Source organism: Schistocerca gregaria, chromosome 4, assembly GCF_023897955.1.
Source record: "Schistocerca gregaria isolate iqSchGreg1 chromosome 4, iqSchGreg1.2, whole genome shotgun sequence".
Taxonomy (NCBI): Eukaryota; Metazoa; Arthropoda; class Insecta; order Orthoptera; family Acrididae; genus Schistocerca; species Schistocerca gregaria.
This window is the reverse complement of record NC_064923.1, coordinates 496,018,118-496,035,733: the sequence shown is the minus strand read 5'-3', so window position 1 is coordinate 496,035,733 and position 17,616 is coordinate 496,018,118. Positions and strand designations below refer to the sequence as shown.

Below are 17,616 nucleotides of genomic sequence, written 5' to 3'. Positions count from 1 at the left end.
GAGATTCGACCCCATTTAAGTTGTATACTGACGCTCTGTTCTGGACTTTGACATCCTTTTAAGCCTAGAAATGCAGCTTCAGCTTGTCATTATGGCAGAGGGAAATAGCCACGGCTTTACCTCAAGTCTTGTTCCGTTTGCCTCTGTGACTAATACTTAAATGTCCTTAGCTACGTAAATGCAACCTGAATGAGATCTAACATTTTGACTATCAGTATTAGAGAATGGAATGAAAAAAGTGGTGATTGTGGAAAAGTTTTCTACAAATGGTTTCTCGCGCTGGTCTCAACAGAAAAGTGAAGATCGGTACGTTCGAAAAGCTGCAAGCCTAGAAAAAAAAAAAAAATCAATTTGTTGCAGTCTCCACCATACTCAAGGGAGATGAAACGTACGAATCCGACATACATAAAATAAAACAGTCTCTACGTCGCGGTGGGTCATTTAAATACCGGTAAGAATTTTCATCGGATCTCTGTCAGATCACTGGGTTGCACAACACATGAAACTTAACAAAAAGAGTTACATTACTCTTGTAATCAGGATGCATGTTTCTCACTGTAATTACATTTAACTACTTCAGTCAGTTCCTGCTTCTAGTTGGCATGATATATTTTCGTTACTTCGGCATTGCTTTTTCAGGTGTATGTTTCCGTCATACTGGACTGAGACGGCACAAAAATTCAGTTTACGCTGTCAAGATTAGGGATCTTTCGAAATTTATGAAGAGAAATTTACAGCAGTTAGTAGCATAAACAGTTTTGTAGCAGAATACTATCGCTGAAAGAAGATTAACATAGAATCGATAATCAAGAGGCGAGAGGAAACAATTAAGACGCTAAATCGCATTATTTATTTACAAATAACGTTTCTGTCGGTATGTGCGAAACAATTAGTATAGGTAACGTGGAAATATTAAAATTCTATTACAACTTCAGACTTACAGATCTATAACTCTCATATTCGTAACATACAAAATTTTCTGCCACTGTTGTAGGCCATTTGAAATTGCAAATTTAAGTCTTGAACCGAAGAAATCTTTCTGTGACCGTCAATGGTAACGATGTTCTTCGGATACCACGCAGAATTAATTGCACATCCCCTTCCATTCACATTCTGTTGGCATATTTTTGTCAATAAGATGGTTGCCTTGTGATCTGGCTGTCATAGAGCAAGCCTCATTAGCTAATAAAGAAAATATCCTATACATATGAGATAACATCACTATTTGCTTCTTTTTCTTTTTCGAAGGCTACATAGTTGAAACACCAGTTATTGTTTCTCTTTAGCAGTTTATAAATTTGATGCTTATAGAACAAGTGTTTCGAGGTGTGTACCATGATCGTAAGAATGTGCCTATAACGAAAGCTGCTGACACTTTAAGAGCAGCCTTTCAGACTACGTCGTGCAGATGGTTGTCTGAACTTCCACTACAATGTGTGAATCACAACCTTGATGCTTTCGTACATACATCACCAACCTGTCAAAATTCGCTCTGATCTTCCCGTCTCTCCGCAATTCCATCCGATTAAAATTCGCACAGATGGGAAAAATATTCGAAAGTGACGAATGAACGGCCACGATTTGGTGATTTTACTGGGGTTTGTTTTACTACTTGTCATATTTCCAGTATCTGAAATGTACTTATGCTGACGCCAAAGGCATTTAATAATACCACTGCCCACCTACCAAAGTGGTGCGAAACCTGTCACAAGGAGAGAGCGAGCAAAAGACCCAAATTAAATTCTAACAGATGATGACAGTCCCTACATTATTATGTGGTTCACGAGAGCTGGTCCCCACATATAAAAGACTATGTAAATACAAACATTTGGAAAGTTCTTCGCAGTAGCGTAGATACAATCAAGAATAACTGAATCGGGAAAAGGAGGAAGTTACAGAAAAGTTTTTCCATTTTTATGCTATTTTGAGGCGTCTGTCCAGATTGTAAGCGACAATTTCAAACTATGTGCCATTCTTGATACTCAAATCTGGAGCTGCATTTCCCAGGCAGTGTAATATCTACTACGCTCTCGAAACATGTCCACCTCACCGACTGAAAGCTTCTTCAGGTGACCACAGGCTTCTTACTGACGTGGTTAGCATTGCGTTAATGTTCGGGTAATGTAACCGGTAACGAGTTGCCTTGCAAAAGGCAGGTTCGATTCCCTGTTTGGAACTCAGTTTTAGAAGAAGATTAAATGGAAAGAACATGCTCTGAGAATGAATGAGATCGGAATTCTGAGGCATATTCTGAGAAGGTAAGAAAACGGAACAAGCCCTTGATACCTATGACTAAATGCAGTATTATCTGACACAGGGGCCAAAATTTAGATCAAAGTTTTTGACCTCTGAACTCCTGAAATCGTATTGGATTCACAGATTCACAAGGGATAAGGAAGTACAGGGATAGTCTTTGTTTATTGAGAGTAAAGAATGCATATGAGAAACCAGACAACACAGACAAAAACATAATAAGGCCAGGCAGCATGCTCAAAGAAAAAGCATTTGTACCGCTCTCAGAGAAGCCTGCCGCCCATCCCAGCCTTGGTCACTGCGATCGAGCGGCAGCCTTCCCAGGTCACCGTCGCCATGGAAACTACCGTCACAACACTTCTGCAGTAAGGCTGGTAACCTCCATTATCAATGCTTATCTCTCCGTTCAGGATATTCTCAGCTCAAAACATGCTGCGTATATTCTGTGCTAGCGTGCATTGTAGCACATCAAGCGCACGCTGTCAGTCTCTTCTTATTGTTATTTCTGCTATTCTCGCAATAGAACAGAAAAGCTAGCATCAACAAAGAAAAAAATACTAGTTGAGAAGTGGTATGCTGTGACTCCGAGCAAAAAGCGCGCCTCCATGACAACAGCTGAAAGCGGCACGCAAAGAAAAAATTTAAAGCATAAGGTTATATATCTAATGCAAATATATATAACAAACCAGAAAGTAAAAGTTGAACTATACATACTGTAATCTGAAAGCATGCTCTCAAAACCTAAATGACTTTATCTGCACTATCATTACACCAGCCAACAAAAATTCAACTATCAGATTGTGCAACATGCTTAGCATGCTTTTCAGTATACGAAATGTTACATAAAAAAAGACACCTATGCTGAAGTCAAGCACTTTATCAAAAATTTAGACACACAGTTGGAATTAAAAATGTTGCTGTCTTTCATGAGCCTAAATTTCTAAGAACTGTTTATAGTTTACCTGGTAGCAATCCGACTAGTATTTACTTCAAACTCGAAAAGTCGTTTCCTGACACCTATACCATCCAAATTTCAAAGACGGCAAAACTTTTAAATTTGTAGAATACATTTTACTATATCACAACAAAGGATAAACATATCTGGAAGTAGTTATCAGTTATTCTACAAGCTATTTCAGAACACTTACCAAGTAATGGATGTCTTAGCTTAGGCCTAACAAGGCAAAGGAAACGGTCACGTAAAAGAGAGCCGCTCTACCGCCGGCACGAAACGCGTATTGTGTAAATCGGATATTCGCTATTGCAACTTCAGCTCTACTGCGGACGCGCACAGCTAACGTTCGCGACCTGCCCGAACAGCTCCACAACACACAAGTGCTTGAATCTCTGAGCTTCTTATTCGTTGGAAACAGCCAGCGAAACCAGGAGCCCTCTACTGTTCATTGTGCGAACTACGTCACTGCCAACATCGAAAAAACTAAGAATGAGTCGCATAGAATTCAAATGAATAACAAACGTGTAGTTTTCTAATTATTCTCCAATTTTTCTTCGCAAACTATCATAATATTCAACTTGCGAGAGCATTAAATTAAGACGTAAACTGCTCCTCTAATGTTGTGCGTTTCGAGTCGTCAGTGGCACCTAGCGGCGTCTTTGTGTACTAAAGCGCGACTGATACTCGCTGCCAGTCCAAATTTTGGCGGCAACGGTAAGGAAGTAAATTTCAATAATTTAGGCTCAGAAAAAAGTCTTTACCCAGATCCTACTCCTTTATTAACAAACATTTGTCCCCCAAAAAGCTGTTAAGAGATTCCCGTTCCATTCAAGACGAAACGAAGTTAATTCCCTTCGTTCTCTGACCGGCGAGCAATAGTATTTCGTGATAAAATCTATAAATTAACATTACTTATTATAATCATTTCTCTGGCGCACCTACAAGTGCATTTGATGAAAGAACGGCCGGTGGCTTTATATTGAATGCAAACAAATTGTTTGTACTCTGGGTCAGTAAAGCAGCAAACGTGTTACACTAAAGATGAACGCGCCGTAAAGCATCAGTAAATCGGTGATTTTACTGGTGTCTGCTTTCAGTCGTTTGCAGAATTCGTTAATGAGCTACTTTTCACCATTTTAGTCATCATCATAGGTTCTCGTATTTTCTTCTGCTACAGTGGCTAGGAGTAAATCGTTAAAAATCCTATACCGTAGTAATTAATGAAACCTCGTCTGGGTCAGCTAAGCTTGCTCTTAATATCGTGGGGCACGATGTGTATAACACAGTACTCACAAAACCTGTAGTCACAAAAAACAACCACTCAAAATGCATAACAGGATCTTTGTTTTTGAGGTCCGCTTCACGTTTGAACTACAGGCTGAAACAGTCAGTTTGGTGAATCAGTGCCGAATTTTGTGAAGTGCATTACACAGTCACTCCGCCCATTCACCTGTTGCTTGAGATAAAACTATTCCAACAGTTTGCAACTAATTACAGCGTATTACATACCAATCACTTTGAAGACGATGTCTGTGACTGGGCGGTTCGATATTAGCCTTTCATTTTGCCAAGATCTGCAATTATTACATCCCAAGCCGAAGCTACAACCCTGCAAAATAAATATTATAGCAAAAACAACAACTTCTTGAGCAACGGAATTCATAATATTTGAATGTCAAAAGTACTTACCTATATTTTCTACTGTGAGACTTATCCTTTGGCGGCATTGTTTTCTTTGCACGTTTTCAGATCGCTGTTCGACTGGTGTGGGAAGCCGTCGAGCCTCATCTATCCACGGTGATGTATCGCTGAACGGCTGCAAACAAGCAAACTACCGACAGTGTAGCAAGGATCCCGTTGCCTTATTGCTGAACGACGATTTGAGACGTGCCGTATCTTCTCCGTATGCCGCAAGTGACCATGTAATTTAAAACTCATTGTCAGCAGAAGAGCAAAATATCGCCGAGAAAACACTTGAAATCATAAATGTGAACGCTGGCCTTCTCCAATATTAAGAGTCTGTCAGAAAATGCCACGTTTTATGATTGTTATAACAACAAGTGTTCATGTTCCATGTAGCGCAATATATACGATACCATAAAATTATTTATATGGTAAGATCGCTAGGTAAACAAAGATTGAGAGCAGTCGAAACTCCCAGAAAAGCACAGATACATCTACATACAGTGTTCGAAAGTTCCTCCACATCTGAGACGTACTACAAGTGCTCATGTAAGACCTGCAAGTGCGGTGTAAGAAACTACGCTAGAGACTAAATGTTTCCCAGTTACAGGAACATGCGATAAAACAGCATATTATACTTACCTGGGTCTGCTAAATAAGGGGACCGTAGAGATGCGATGTGTGAGTCTGGTTGTTTGGGCATTCCTCCGAAGTTTGAGGCAAGAAAATTACGCGCAATTTAATGTACGCTTGTGGATTTATAAGGCTGCAATGTGGACTATCAAAAATAGGAAACTTTATCCAGAGTCTCGAGTTTAGAGTATCGTGACTGTACTCACTATATCCCATGCTTGGAAACCAGTCTTACCAGTTTCACTAAGATGTAAACAATGAAACTCCAAAAATTAATAAGACATTAAAGGGACTCTTAAGTAGTGGTCGACATCTCAAGTACTGAAGCAGTGGATTCCGTCTCGCAGAATGTAAGTACTATTTGACGTATCCGCGCTCCGCTGCAAACGTAGGACGTTTACTGACCAAACTGCACACTAATTTCAGTCAGTCACTGGTTTGAGACATATCAGAACGTAGCCTCTATCAACGGAAAAACAATATCCAAAGTTTTAGTATAATTTATGAGCTACTTTGTTTACAGGTTTTCTGTTGCTTGCCTTGGTAAACAGTCTTTGAACTTTTATTCGTTCTCCCCACACTGTTCACAGTGAAATGGGAAGTGAGGATACCTTGGTTCGAGAACCGAGAGTTGAGAAGTAGCTACAGCACAACTAATTTGGAATGGACGGAATTCGAACGTCCATTTTGGCGAAATATTTCAGAGCGTTCCATAAATCACTTAAGATAAATGCTAGAACGGCTCCAAAAACGTGCCGCACCCACATCCACACACCATTAACTCCTCTTAAAAATGAGCTAGATATATGCCTTCACTGAACTTGACGTCAACGAGACAACATCCAACGTTCCTTTTCTAGGTACCGAACAGCATCTTCCTAGTCATGTTATATTTTTCTGTAGGATAAAAAAAAGACGAGTAGCGATAGTGGGTAAAATGATTTCCGCCATACTTATCGGTGACCGATGATTGACTGAACTTTGTTTGCAATCACTGTTGTTAATACTAGATTTGGAGGTTTCGTAATCTTATTTCGGTGCAGTGTGAAACACTATACAGCGCTAAAGGAGACTTGTCGACAAAAATATGGAGATGGGAAAACAAAGATAATAGTACTTTTCAGTTGCTGGTGTTGTGGTACTATGTCTGACTTAACGACACAGTTATCACTATATAATTTTATAAACAAACTAATTTTGGTTGCATCTGGGTTTGACAGCATGTACAGTTGTTAGGAACAAAGACCCTCAGGAATAATAAGACTTATGTACGCCCCACTACCCGCCGCGGTGGTGGAGCAGATCACGGATGGAGTGGATGACAATATCACACACACACCTGCAAGAATGATTAGCAACTAGCGGTTGGCACATATCTTCAAGACTTAAAACTCGGCCCGAGAAGAGACGGACGTGTCCAAGACAACGGCCAGCCCCTTCCAACTAGTCTTCCTGTCCAACAGTCCTACCATCAGTGATGCCGCTAAGGCAGGGGCATGTCGTATTGCCGTCACCCTTTCCAGCAGCTGCGGGCCATAATGGAGAACCGGGCGACGAGACGGACAGCGCAACAGGCTACGAAAGAAATTAAATACACTTACACAACTGATCTGATGATAACAGTTACACGTTTTAATTGTCGTAGAGTCTCATATTCCTTCTTGATGGGTGTGCTTCCCTAGGCAAGTGTTATCGCTGTGAGCTACACTACAGGCGTAAACTACGGCACCACCTCTTCCTTGTAAGCGTTAACACTGGTATTCAAAACAGGGATTCACATTCTTTACGGCCTAATAACGACTTTCGTGTTTTTGGTGAGGATTAAGATAAGAAGGACCATGGATAGCCTGCTCGCCGTTTCTTCTTCGTTCATCGCACTTAAACAGTACCTTTACACTCTGTAGTAGTCTTGGCAAAGGAAAGGAAACGAAGCCGAGGGAATTACAGCGGAAAATGAGACGCTACAAACAGAATATGACTTCTGTGGCTTTGGTATATGGTCAGCAAAGTAAGCGACGATGACTAGGGTAAAGAGAATATAAAACCGTTTCTGAAAATAGAGAACTTTGATAACATCGAATACAACTTTCAGAGTTAGGAAACCTTTCCGAACGTATTTTTATGGAGTGTATGAAAATGAAATGTGGACGATAAACAGTTTAGACAAGAAGAAAATGTAAGAGAACGAACAGTCTTGGTTGTAAAACTGGATTTCTTGGTATGAGATATTCACTCTGCAGCGGAGTGTACGCTGATATGAAGCTTCTTGGTAGGTTGAAAGAGTGTGCCGGACCCAGACTCTAACTCGGGACTTCTGCCTTCCGCGCGCAAGCGCTACAACGACCGCGAAAGGCAAGTCCCGTGTTCGAGTCTGGGTCCGGCACACAGTTTTAATCTGCCAGGAAGTTTCATATCAGCGTAGACTCCGATGCAGAGGGAAAATTTCATTCTGGAAACATTTCCGCGGCTGTGGCTAAGCCATTTCTCCGCAATATCCTTTCTTTCAGGAGCGCTAAATCTGCAAAATTCGCGTAAGAGCTTCTGTGAAGTTTGGAAAGTTGGTGACCAAGTGCTGACAGAATTGAAGGACGGGTCGTGAGTTGTGCTTTATTTTTTTAATTTTCGAGAAAAAATGCAACCTTTCATATAAATGGCATGATTCCGATTTAGCGAAATTGGACCAGCAAGAAAGAACAAACAACAACTTGCTTGCAAATATGGTATTATGGTATTAAGCGCACAGTACACCGAGCATATCCCCTGCAGGAAACAGCCGTGATCAGAATTTGAAAAAAACGTTGTTGGTTGCCCTGTAAGATAAGACTAAAATGTATCTAATTATCACGGATAAAATGTTCAGAAGTCAGTAAACAATCTAATGCACTAAAAGTCCAAAACACACTTTAAAAATTTAATAACATTTAAACAACTAACTGATATATAAGATGTTAAATACTCTAGAAACCGCGCCTAAAACATATGAAAGCCCCAGCAGGCAGTTTCCCTTCGCAATTTATTTCTTGGAAAAAGAAAATGGCTTCGCGCGTTGTCCTGTAAAACACGTCACCTCGAGAAGAACCAGGAAGTTACAAAAATAAATAAACTGCATAGTCTCGTACGAAATATGTCCCAACCTATGGGTGCAGATAGGCAGCAAATTACCTTCTCAGATAGGCGACACCGCTTACATGGTACTGGGCATAGAGAGTGGAAGCTTTTGAAATGTGATGCTACAGGAAAATTGCTGAAGATTACTTCGTTACATCGGAAAACTCACAAGAAGGTACTGAATACAACTGGAGAAAAACGACTGAAATACTCAAAGAAGGGATCGGTTGATAGGATGTATGCTGTGGTACCAACAAATCGTCAGTATGGTAATGGAAGGAAGTCGGGGGAGGAGGGGGGGGGGAGGATATAAATTGTAGAGTGAAACGAAGACTTGACTACAGTAATCACGTTCTAGTTGATATATTTGAGTAGTTATGCAGAGATGAAGAGGCTCGCACAGATTAGACTGGTGTGGAAAGATGTATCAAACTCTTGGGAAAGAATACCACAACCACGCCAGCTGGTTTGATGATCTTATCCTCCCAAAATCTCTTCATGAATTCACTATCTTTTTCTTCCGTTATTTCTTGCCAGTCATCGTTTTGAACTCTTCCAGGAATCAGTGGTCCATTCTAGTTTTCCGAAGTTTAGACTGCTTATTAGGTCTCCGCCTGTGATGTTCATGTCTCATAAATCATCTTTATTTTCTTCTAAGCAGCTGCTTCTGATCTGTTTTGAAGTGACAATGTTGAGTAATATTTTCACGAATTTTATTGTTGTCCATTACATAAATATAATCACAGAATTTGAACTGTCTCTTATACACATGTATACAGAACTAATCCATTTGCACATCTAAGTCGAATGTTCTCCTCTCCATTCAAATTCGATTACCTTGTGTGGGGCCATAATTTTTTCCGTCGCTGTTTTTCACTATTTGCAAGTTTAGAGTGCCCTCCAACAGTTATGAACGAAAGAAGTCGATATTTTATGTTGTTATTAAATACGCAATCGATAGACAATGCTGGCCGGGTTGGCCGAGCGGTTCTAGGCGCTACAGTCTGGAACCGGACGACCACTACGGTCGCAGATTCGAATCCTGCCTCGGGCATGGATGTGTGTGATGTCCTTAGGTTAGTTAGGTTTAAGTAGTTCTAAGTTCTAGGGGACTGATGACCTCAGAAGTTAAGTCCCATAGTGGTCAGAGCCATTTGAACCATTTGATAGAGACACTCTCCAAGATGTGATCCTCATCATTTCACAAACAGCAATGAGTCGTATGGCAATGTGCACGCAAGTGCAAATATGGTTACTGGGTATCAGACGCACGTAGTCCTGACAGCCAAAATGTGGACGGCAGAACGAACGTGCACTGTGTGCAATGATTAGAATTAACATCTGTAGCACGTGTTCAGTGGCAGCAAGACAAAAATGGAACATGGATCTTCCTACACGTAAATCCATTTATCAGTGGGACAGAACTCTTCGAGACAATAAGTTTGATTTCAGATGCAGGAAAACATCTAAAAACGCATGTGAATGAAGAGCCCGTGAAACATGTGCTCGAAGGATTCGCTAGAAGTGCACGGGGATATTACCACATTCCTCCATGACGCGTTTCCTTAGCGACTGATTGGAAAGCGGGGCTCCCATTACCTCAGCACGACGGTCTCTCGATCTGACTCTGCTGGATCGCGGTACATGGGAATTTATCAACGAAATTGTTCATAGAACGAAGTTTAGAGATCTGGTAGAAACGAGACAACGTTTCTACAACACAATAGAGGCCATAACACTTGTCATAGTTACGAAGATGTGGCGAGAAGTGGAGTACTGTTTCGATATCTCTAACTACAAACGGTGCCAACGTGCATGAAAAGGTGCGAGCTTATGTGTACAATGTTGGAGAAATATTAAAGTTATAAACCTTAATAGGTACTGAAATACAAACAAATGTTTTGTATACATATAGCTCAGAGACCCTGTATATATCGCATCTGGTCGTTTCGCATTGCGCGATATTACTGTTTTGTTTTAGTAATTTCAAATGCATTTTGAAGTATCATGGCTCTTTCTAAGTTAGCACTACAGTGCAAACGGGATGGCCGAATGACTAAAGAAACGTATTTGAGGGCGGTATGGTAAGGTAAAGTTCCACGTTCTGGCTCTAGACAGGCCAATCGGGTCCGACCAACCGCCGTGCCGTCTTCTGCTAATGGCGTCACTGGGTGCGGTATGGAGGGGCGTGTAGCCAGCACACCGCTCTCTCAGTCGCTGTCGGGTTTCTTGACCTTGGAACCGCTACTAATCAGCCGAATAGCATCTCAGTATGCCTCCCGAGACTGAGTCGTCCCACCAAGAAACAGTCCCAGGCAGCACCGAGAATCGAACCCGCGTCGTGAGCAGGACAGTCAGGGGCGCTGACCATTCGCCCACGGAGGCGGCCTATTTGAGAGAGGACACCTGTAATATCGGACCATATCCCGTCTAGAATGCAATCTCCCTGCGACTTCGATGCAGATTTACCATGTAATCGGTGTACTTATAAAGTAGCTGGAGATCTGCTTTCGCCGCTATTTTGTGTAGTTTTTCTATGACATTAATTTTCTTTCTTTAGTCTTATTGATCACTGTAGTTTAAAGTGTTCATTACTTTTGTTAATATATTTACACCTTAATTTAAATTACTTAACGCAATACTTTTGGCATAAGAAAATCAAAACATATCGAGTATTTTAGATAAGAGTGTCTACTGCAATAACAGTCGCAGCTCAAACCATACTACTGGAGAACGGGCACGATTACGGAGAAGGGTGAATCCTGACAGCACAATTTACTTTCTTTTTCTTCCTCCGTGTATGCTGTGCAAGGATGTCGACTTCTTGTGCAATCTATTTCCATGTGTTATATTTATGAAAGGGGAAATTCGTGTTATAAGAATCCGCTGCTGCGATCTTGGGGGGTAATGCACAACACCTTTCTTGGGGTGTCTCTCACTGGCTACTGTTAAAACGCAGCTTCTGTCTCCTGTAAAGACCCTTCGCAGACCGTACATGTATCATTTGAATTGCTTCAATGCAATGAGTAGATGGTTGTTAAAAATGATCATATAGGTATCAACTGCTACTCTGTCGTCTTGTGATAGTGATGTCTAGAACTTATACCTCGTCTAGTTCTGATTTGTATTCCAACTCCATGCTAGAAGATGTACTATCTTATCCAGAACAAGAGGGACGATGTCGGTTCGGAATGACGAAAAGATATTGCTAACATGCAAGTGCCATAAAAGTGAAAATAAAAAAGCCGAAATAAATTCACACAAGAATAACTTGACCTATTTATCTAAAAAGTGCGAAGCGTACTCCCTGCGATGTTACGAGTCAGGATAGACTTCGAGGTCGTGTCACAGTGTACGGCACGACAGATTTGTTATTCTGCAGCTGATAGAAAATACAAACTCAGTTTAATCACGAACACTAAGACGCTGACTTTTGATTGTTTTGAATATTTTCTTGTAGGAAAAACATAAAGTATATGGGGTTTTGCACCAAGTATTTTGACTTAGACAATGATAGCTCGGAGCTGCACGAAATGGTTTAAACTCCCCAACCCTCATTTCCCCGACCAATCTTATATTCAATATGTATCATCATTGCTAGCGAAAACTGGTACAGATAAACTTTTGCGATAATAGATCTAAAACCATTCCAATAAATATTCGTTTGTAGCAAACTGCCATTGTCTAGCCACCACTGACTTCAGTAACGGTTCGCACACGACAGCATGCTCTACCTAATGTGTTCCAAAACGCCGCGCCTCAAGTGTTTTGCATAGCCCTTGGGCTAGGAACCATTTGTATAACCAGCACGAGAATCGTTCTTAGTGTCACTATCCTACAGTGCAGGGTCAAAGTTTGAATATTACAAACTTCCTCCTACTTAGGAAAATGGAGCAAATCTGTTCTTTCTTTTTGCATTTTATGTGATATACGGTGAAAAACCATTAGTTCATGGGCGGTTCATTAGAAAACCCACAAAAAGGGTTTTTACCATTTTTTCGTACCACAAGCGAGCAGCAGCTCCCAAGACGGCTGTGTACAGTAAACAGCTGGCGTTTCTACAATATACTCCTAAGTTCCCGATCTCTAACAATCTTGAAAGGTTTCCAGACATCTTTATCCGTTTCCGACATACATAGATCTAAAATTATCCTACACGAACACTGAATACACGCACATAACATCTGGAGTGGGGCAAAAACGTAGTTTACAAAGTGACGTACTGTGGAGAAGTATGCTGTGAAGTGTCTCCGTTATCATCAGAACGGTCCCGGGAACCCCATGTTGTAGTACTAAAGCACATGCTAATTTTTTGTTCACGTAAAAATCCAGCCTTACATGTGAAATTAGGTTTGTATTATTTCAGTTTCACATAAGTAAACTATCAAAATTCTATTGACCCATAAAATTCTTTTCATATGAGCGACATGCGCAGGTGTGGCACGGAAAAGAAGGGAACCAGCACGAAAAAGGCGAATATGCTTCTGTTTAAAAGACTGATTGAAAAATGGGGTACCAGCTGCCTCAGCACCTTTAAGATTTTTGGCATGTGAACATATTTCGCGCTTTATGGTGAGAGAAGAGAGAGTGGCAGTGGCAAAGAGACGGAATAGTAATAAATATTGGGCTACAGTAGAAAGTATCTGTTGTAAAGAAAGAGCGAAGGAAGACAATTGCAGTGTGAGGAGAAGTTAGTGACACCGTGGCAATGGAACCTAGCTGACACAGAACAGTGGTTAGGAAAAGAGTGAAGGAGACAGTGCCAACGGGAGAGGAATAAAAAGAATGACAAAGTAAAAGTGGTTGAGAGCCAGTGATAATGAGAAAGAGACTCTATGGCAATGACAACGAGGAAGAGAGAGAGAATGCCAGTGAGAAGAGGCAGTAGCAGTGGGAAAAATGAATAGATTTTTTGTTATCAATTGTAAGTTTAAAAAGTACTGCCAATGTTCAAGTTAACGGCTTTTAATGCGCATAACTCCATGTGTGTGGCTCTATCATGAACCGCAGTCCCACATATGTTACATATTCTAACATCGAAATGTATATAAATTTATGAACGTGACAATGCCTGTACGTACAGCGTCTCGCATTTCCACACACTACATTGGCGCGTCTTTTTAAGCGGCCGCTCTCAGAGCTTCGCTCTCACACTCACAATAAATCTTTATACTCACATCAATATTAGTACGTAAGGCTGCAGTGAGGTAATTACATCGACGTAGCATGACAGTATTAAGCGTTGAGATATCTGGTTGTATCAGCTTTCAATACTATTTGTTTCAATCAAGGACATTACTCTCATTACGTACATTTCAGTACCACTGAAGGACCTACAGCAAGTTACATTTATCTGACGTGTACATATCCATACACGTTATAAAAATGTATGTACGTATATCTGTATGCTCACATCTCCTAAACCACTGTACCAATTTCAGTCGGACTTGACACCCACATCACTTAACGTCCGAAAAGAGCCGCCGTGGCGGTAAGAACCACCTACTTGTCAAAGGAGTGAGTTTGGAAGTAAAAAAAAAAGTAGTGTGGCCCACGACGCTGGAATACCGTTAATTTAGCAATCCAGAGAATGAGAGCACTAATTGACTTGCAGAAAACTTTACACATAATTTCGTATCTTAACGAAACTTTCCCTTGCTGACAACACCCACAAAAGGGTGAAACGAAAAATGATTTTTACTTACTACATTTTAGATGCTCATTCAGTTATACTGCCGCATGGACTTCAATGTTTCAGTGTATTACGCCACTGAATGTACCACCGTAATTATATCATTGTACGACACATAGTTCAGGAAGTATACCGTCATAAACACTGAGATGGGTGAAAAACGGCTACATCATTCACGGCTTTAAAATTTATTTCTTCTTTTCTATTAACTCTATTAGCAACACACTTCACAGACACTATCCACATAATATGTCGCCGCTATACGTTCCTAGAAAAAGACATCATTGTACGGCAACTAGTTCAGAAGATATGTCATAAACGCTAACATGCGTGAAAAATTGCCACATCACGCGTGACGTTTTAGTTTATTTCTTCTTCACTATTAACTCTACTGACTAAATACCATCATATACCTCTGGATGCAATTGCAGAATTGTACAACTGTACGGCACGTAGTTCAGGAGATATGACTTAAATACCTCAGTGTTGCGTGAAGTGAAACTGCTGGGCGAAAATCGCTAGAGATATACGTGAAATATATGTACAAATACGTTTGAAAGAACTTACGGGAAATATATGTGAAACATATACCAGATATCCGTACATGGGAAAAGCCAAGGGTAGAAATCTCAACCAAATATGATACATATATTAGTCACGATATGAAAAGAAATCCTTTGTGGGAGGGGGGGAGGGGGGGGGGAGGTTAAGATTCACCAGTGTCCTATTGGAGTGAGACTGATAACCAGGAGAAAGAAGGGTGTGGAGGAGATGGGCACAGACTGGAGGAGGGATGGGCAGAGAGAAGCGAGAGGACGAGCTGGATGGAGAAAGGAAAGGGGAAGAGGTGGGCAGAGAGGAGGGGGAGAAGCAGACAGACGGAGGGGGAGAAGCAGACAGACGGAGGGGGAGAAGCAGACAGACGGAGGGGGAGAAGCAGACAGACGGAGGGGGAGAAGCAGACAGACGGAGGGGGAGAAGCAGACAGACGGAGGGGGAGAAGCAGACAGACGGAGGGGGAGAAGCAGACAGACGGAGGGGGAGAAGCAGACAGACGGAGGGGGAGAAGCAGACAGACGGAGGGGGAGAAGCAGACAGACGGAGGGGGAGAAGCAGACAGACGGAGGGGGAGAAGCAGACAGACGGAGGGGGAGAAGCAGACAGACGGAGGGGGAGAAGCAGACAGACGGAGGGGGAGAAGCAGACAGACGGAGGGGGAGAAGCAGACAGACGGAGGGGGAGAAGCAGACAGACGGAGGGGGAGAAGCAGACAGACGGAGGGGGAGAAGCAGACAGACGGAGGGGGAGAAGCAGACAGACGGAGGGGGAGAAGCAGACAGACGGAGGGGGAGAAGCAGACAGACGGAGGGGGAGAAGCAGACAGACGGAGGGGGAGAAGCAGACAGACGGAGGGGGAGAAGCAGACAGACGGAGGGGGAGAAGCAGACAGACGGAGGGGGAGAAGCAGACAGACGGAGGGGGAGAAGCAGACAGACGGAGGGGGAGAAGCAGACAGACGGAGGGGGAGAAGCAGACAGACGGAGGGGGAGAAGCAGACAGACGGAGGGGGAGAAGCAGACAGACGGAGGGGGAGAAGCAGACAGACGGAGGGGGAGAAGCAGACAGACGGAGGGGGAGAAGCAGACAGACGGAGGGGGAGAAGCAGACAGACGGAGGGGGAGAAGCAGACAGACGGAGGGGGAGAAGCAGACAGACGGAGGGGGAGAAGCAGACAGACGGAGGGGGAGAAGCAGACAGACGGAGGGGGAGAAGCAGACAGACGGAGGGGGAGAAGCAGACAGACGGAGGGGGAGAAGCAGACAGACGGAGGGGGAGAAGCAGACAGACGGAGGGGGAGAAGCAGACAGACGGAGGGGGAGAAGCAGACAGACGGAGGGGGAGAAGCAGACAGACGGAGGGGGAGAAGCAGACAGACGGAGGGGGAGAAGCAGACAGACGGAGGGGGAGAAGCAGACAGACGGAGGGGGAGAAGCAGACAGACGGAGGGGGAGAAGCAGACAGACGGAGGGGGAGAAGCAGACAGACGGAGGGGGAGAAGCAGACAGACGGAGGGGGAGAAGCAGACAGACGGAGGGGGAGAAGCAGACAGACGGAGGGGGAGAAGCAGACAGACGGAGGGGGAGAAGCAGACAGACGGAGGGGGAGGAGACAGGAGGAGATGGGCAGAGTGTTGGGAGGTATGAGTTGGTGGACAAAGAGACAAGGTAGAGGAGATCTATATAGAGCAAGTGAAGGAGGAGTTAGAAAAAGGGGAGGGAGAAGAGGGAGTAATAGAAGATTGTAATATGTCCAGACTCAGGCATCGCTGTGTATTCATTTAGTTGTAAATAAAATTATTTATGTGCTACTTTTTTGTACATCTCTGATTCCCTTTATTTGCCACTTAAACTTTCACCACATCTGCAGTATCATCAGCATACATGGAAGTATTGTTCTTCCTGAACTTTAATTCTGATTTCAGATTTCTCACTTGTTTCCATCACAGCTCACTCAGTGTGCAGATTGACTGTCAGGGATCGACTACAACCCTTTCTCACCCCCTCTCAGTTACTGCCTCTATTTTGTGTCTTCTGACTCTTGTAAGTGCAGCGTGCTTTCTATCTAAGTAGCAGATAACATTTCCCTCCCTGCCTTCTATTCCTGCTACCTTCGAAATTTTTATAGAATGTACACCAGACAACACTGTTAAAAATCTTCCTTTACATTCACAACCGATATAGACGGAGTTTTCCTTTGCTCGGTCTATATTCTGAGATGAGCCCTAGGGTCAGCAACGCCTCGCGTGTTCCAACATTTCTCTGGACCCCAACTCATCTTCACCGAGCTCGGCCTTTACCCGTTTTTCCATTTCTCTGTAAATATATCATTTCAATACTGTGCACCCATACTTATTAAACTAAGTAGCATAAATTTCATAGTGAAGTCAGTAGCGAATCGGAACCACACCTTCTCAATTACCCCGCAAATCTCTCATTTGAGGATTAGAATTAAATGGAACGTTATTGCTTCTACTCTCGTATATGTTCACCAATGTCAGTTTCCACAATTAATTTTGATGTATCCCGTACATGACAAGCAGGACGGATTCAGTATGTAGAAGAGACGATACAACCTTTGAATACATAAAAAGCAAAATTGTCAACATTAAAAGCGCAAGAAGAATTCCGTTGCTAATGAGAGGAGGGAGCGGATAGGTGGAAAGAATACACTAAAGACCTCTACCAGGGAGCGGACCTTTCGGTGACGTGACAGACGCAAAAATGGAGGTCGA

General features: G+C 42.6%; 1 protein-coding gene across 6 annotated transcripts in view; it reads right to left on the bottom strand.

The window, feature by feature from the left end:
- LOC126266769 (protein NDRG3) overlaps nucleotides 1-17,616 on the bottom strand; it is a 481,178-nt gene that overhangs the window by 379,875 nt on the left and 83,687 nt on the right. Inside the window, exon 1 of one of the 6 annotated variants that reach the window (XM_049971293.1) lies at nucleotides 3,402-3,652. The exons of 2 other annotated variants lie outside the window; for them this stretch is intronic. The gene's annotated coding sequence lies outside the window, so the exon portion shown is untranslated. Of the gene's footprint in view, nucleotides 1-3,401; nucleotides 3,653-17,616 lie in introns of those variants that run through there. 3 more of the 6 variants (XM_049971291.1, XM_049971296.1, XM_049971300.1) reach the window with 3 other exon arrangements.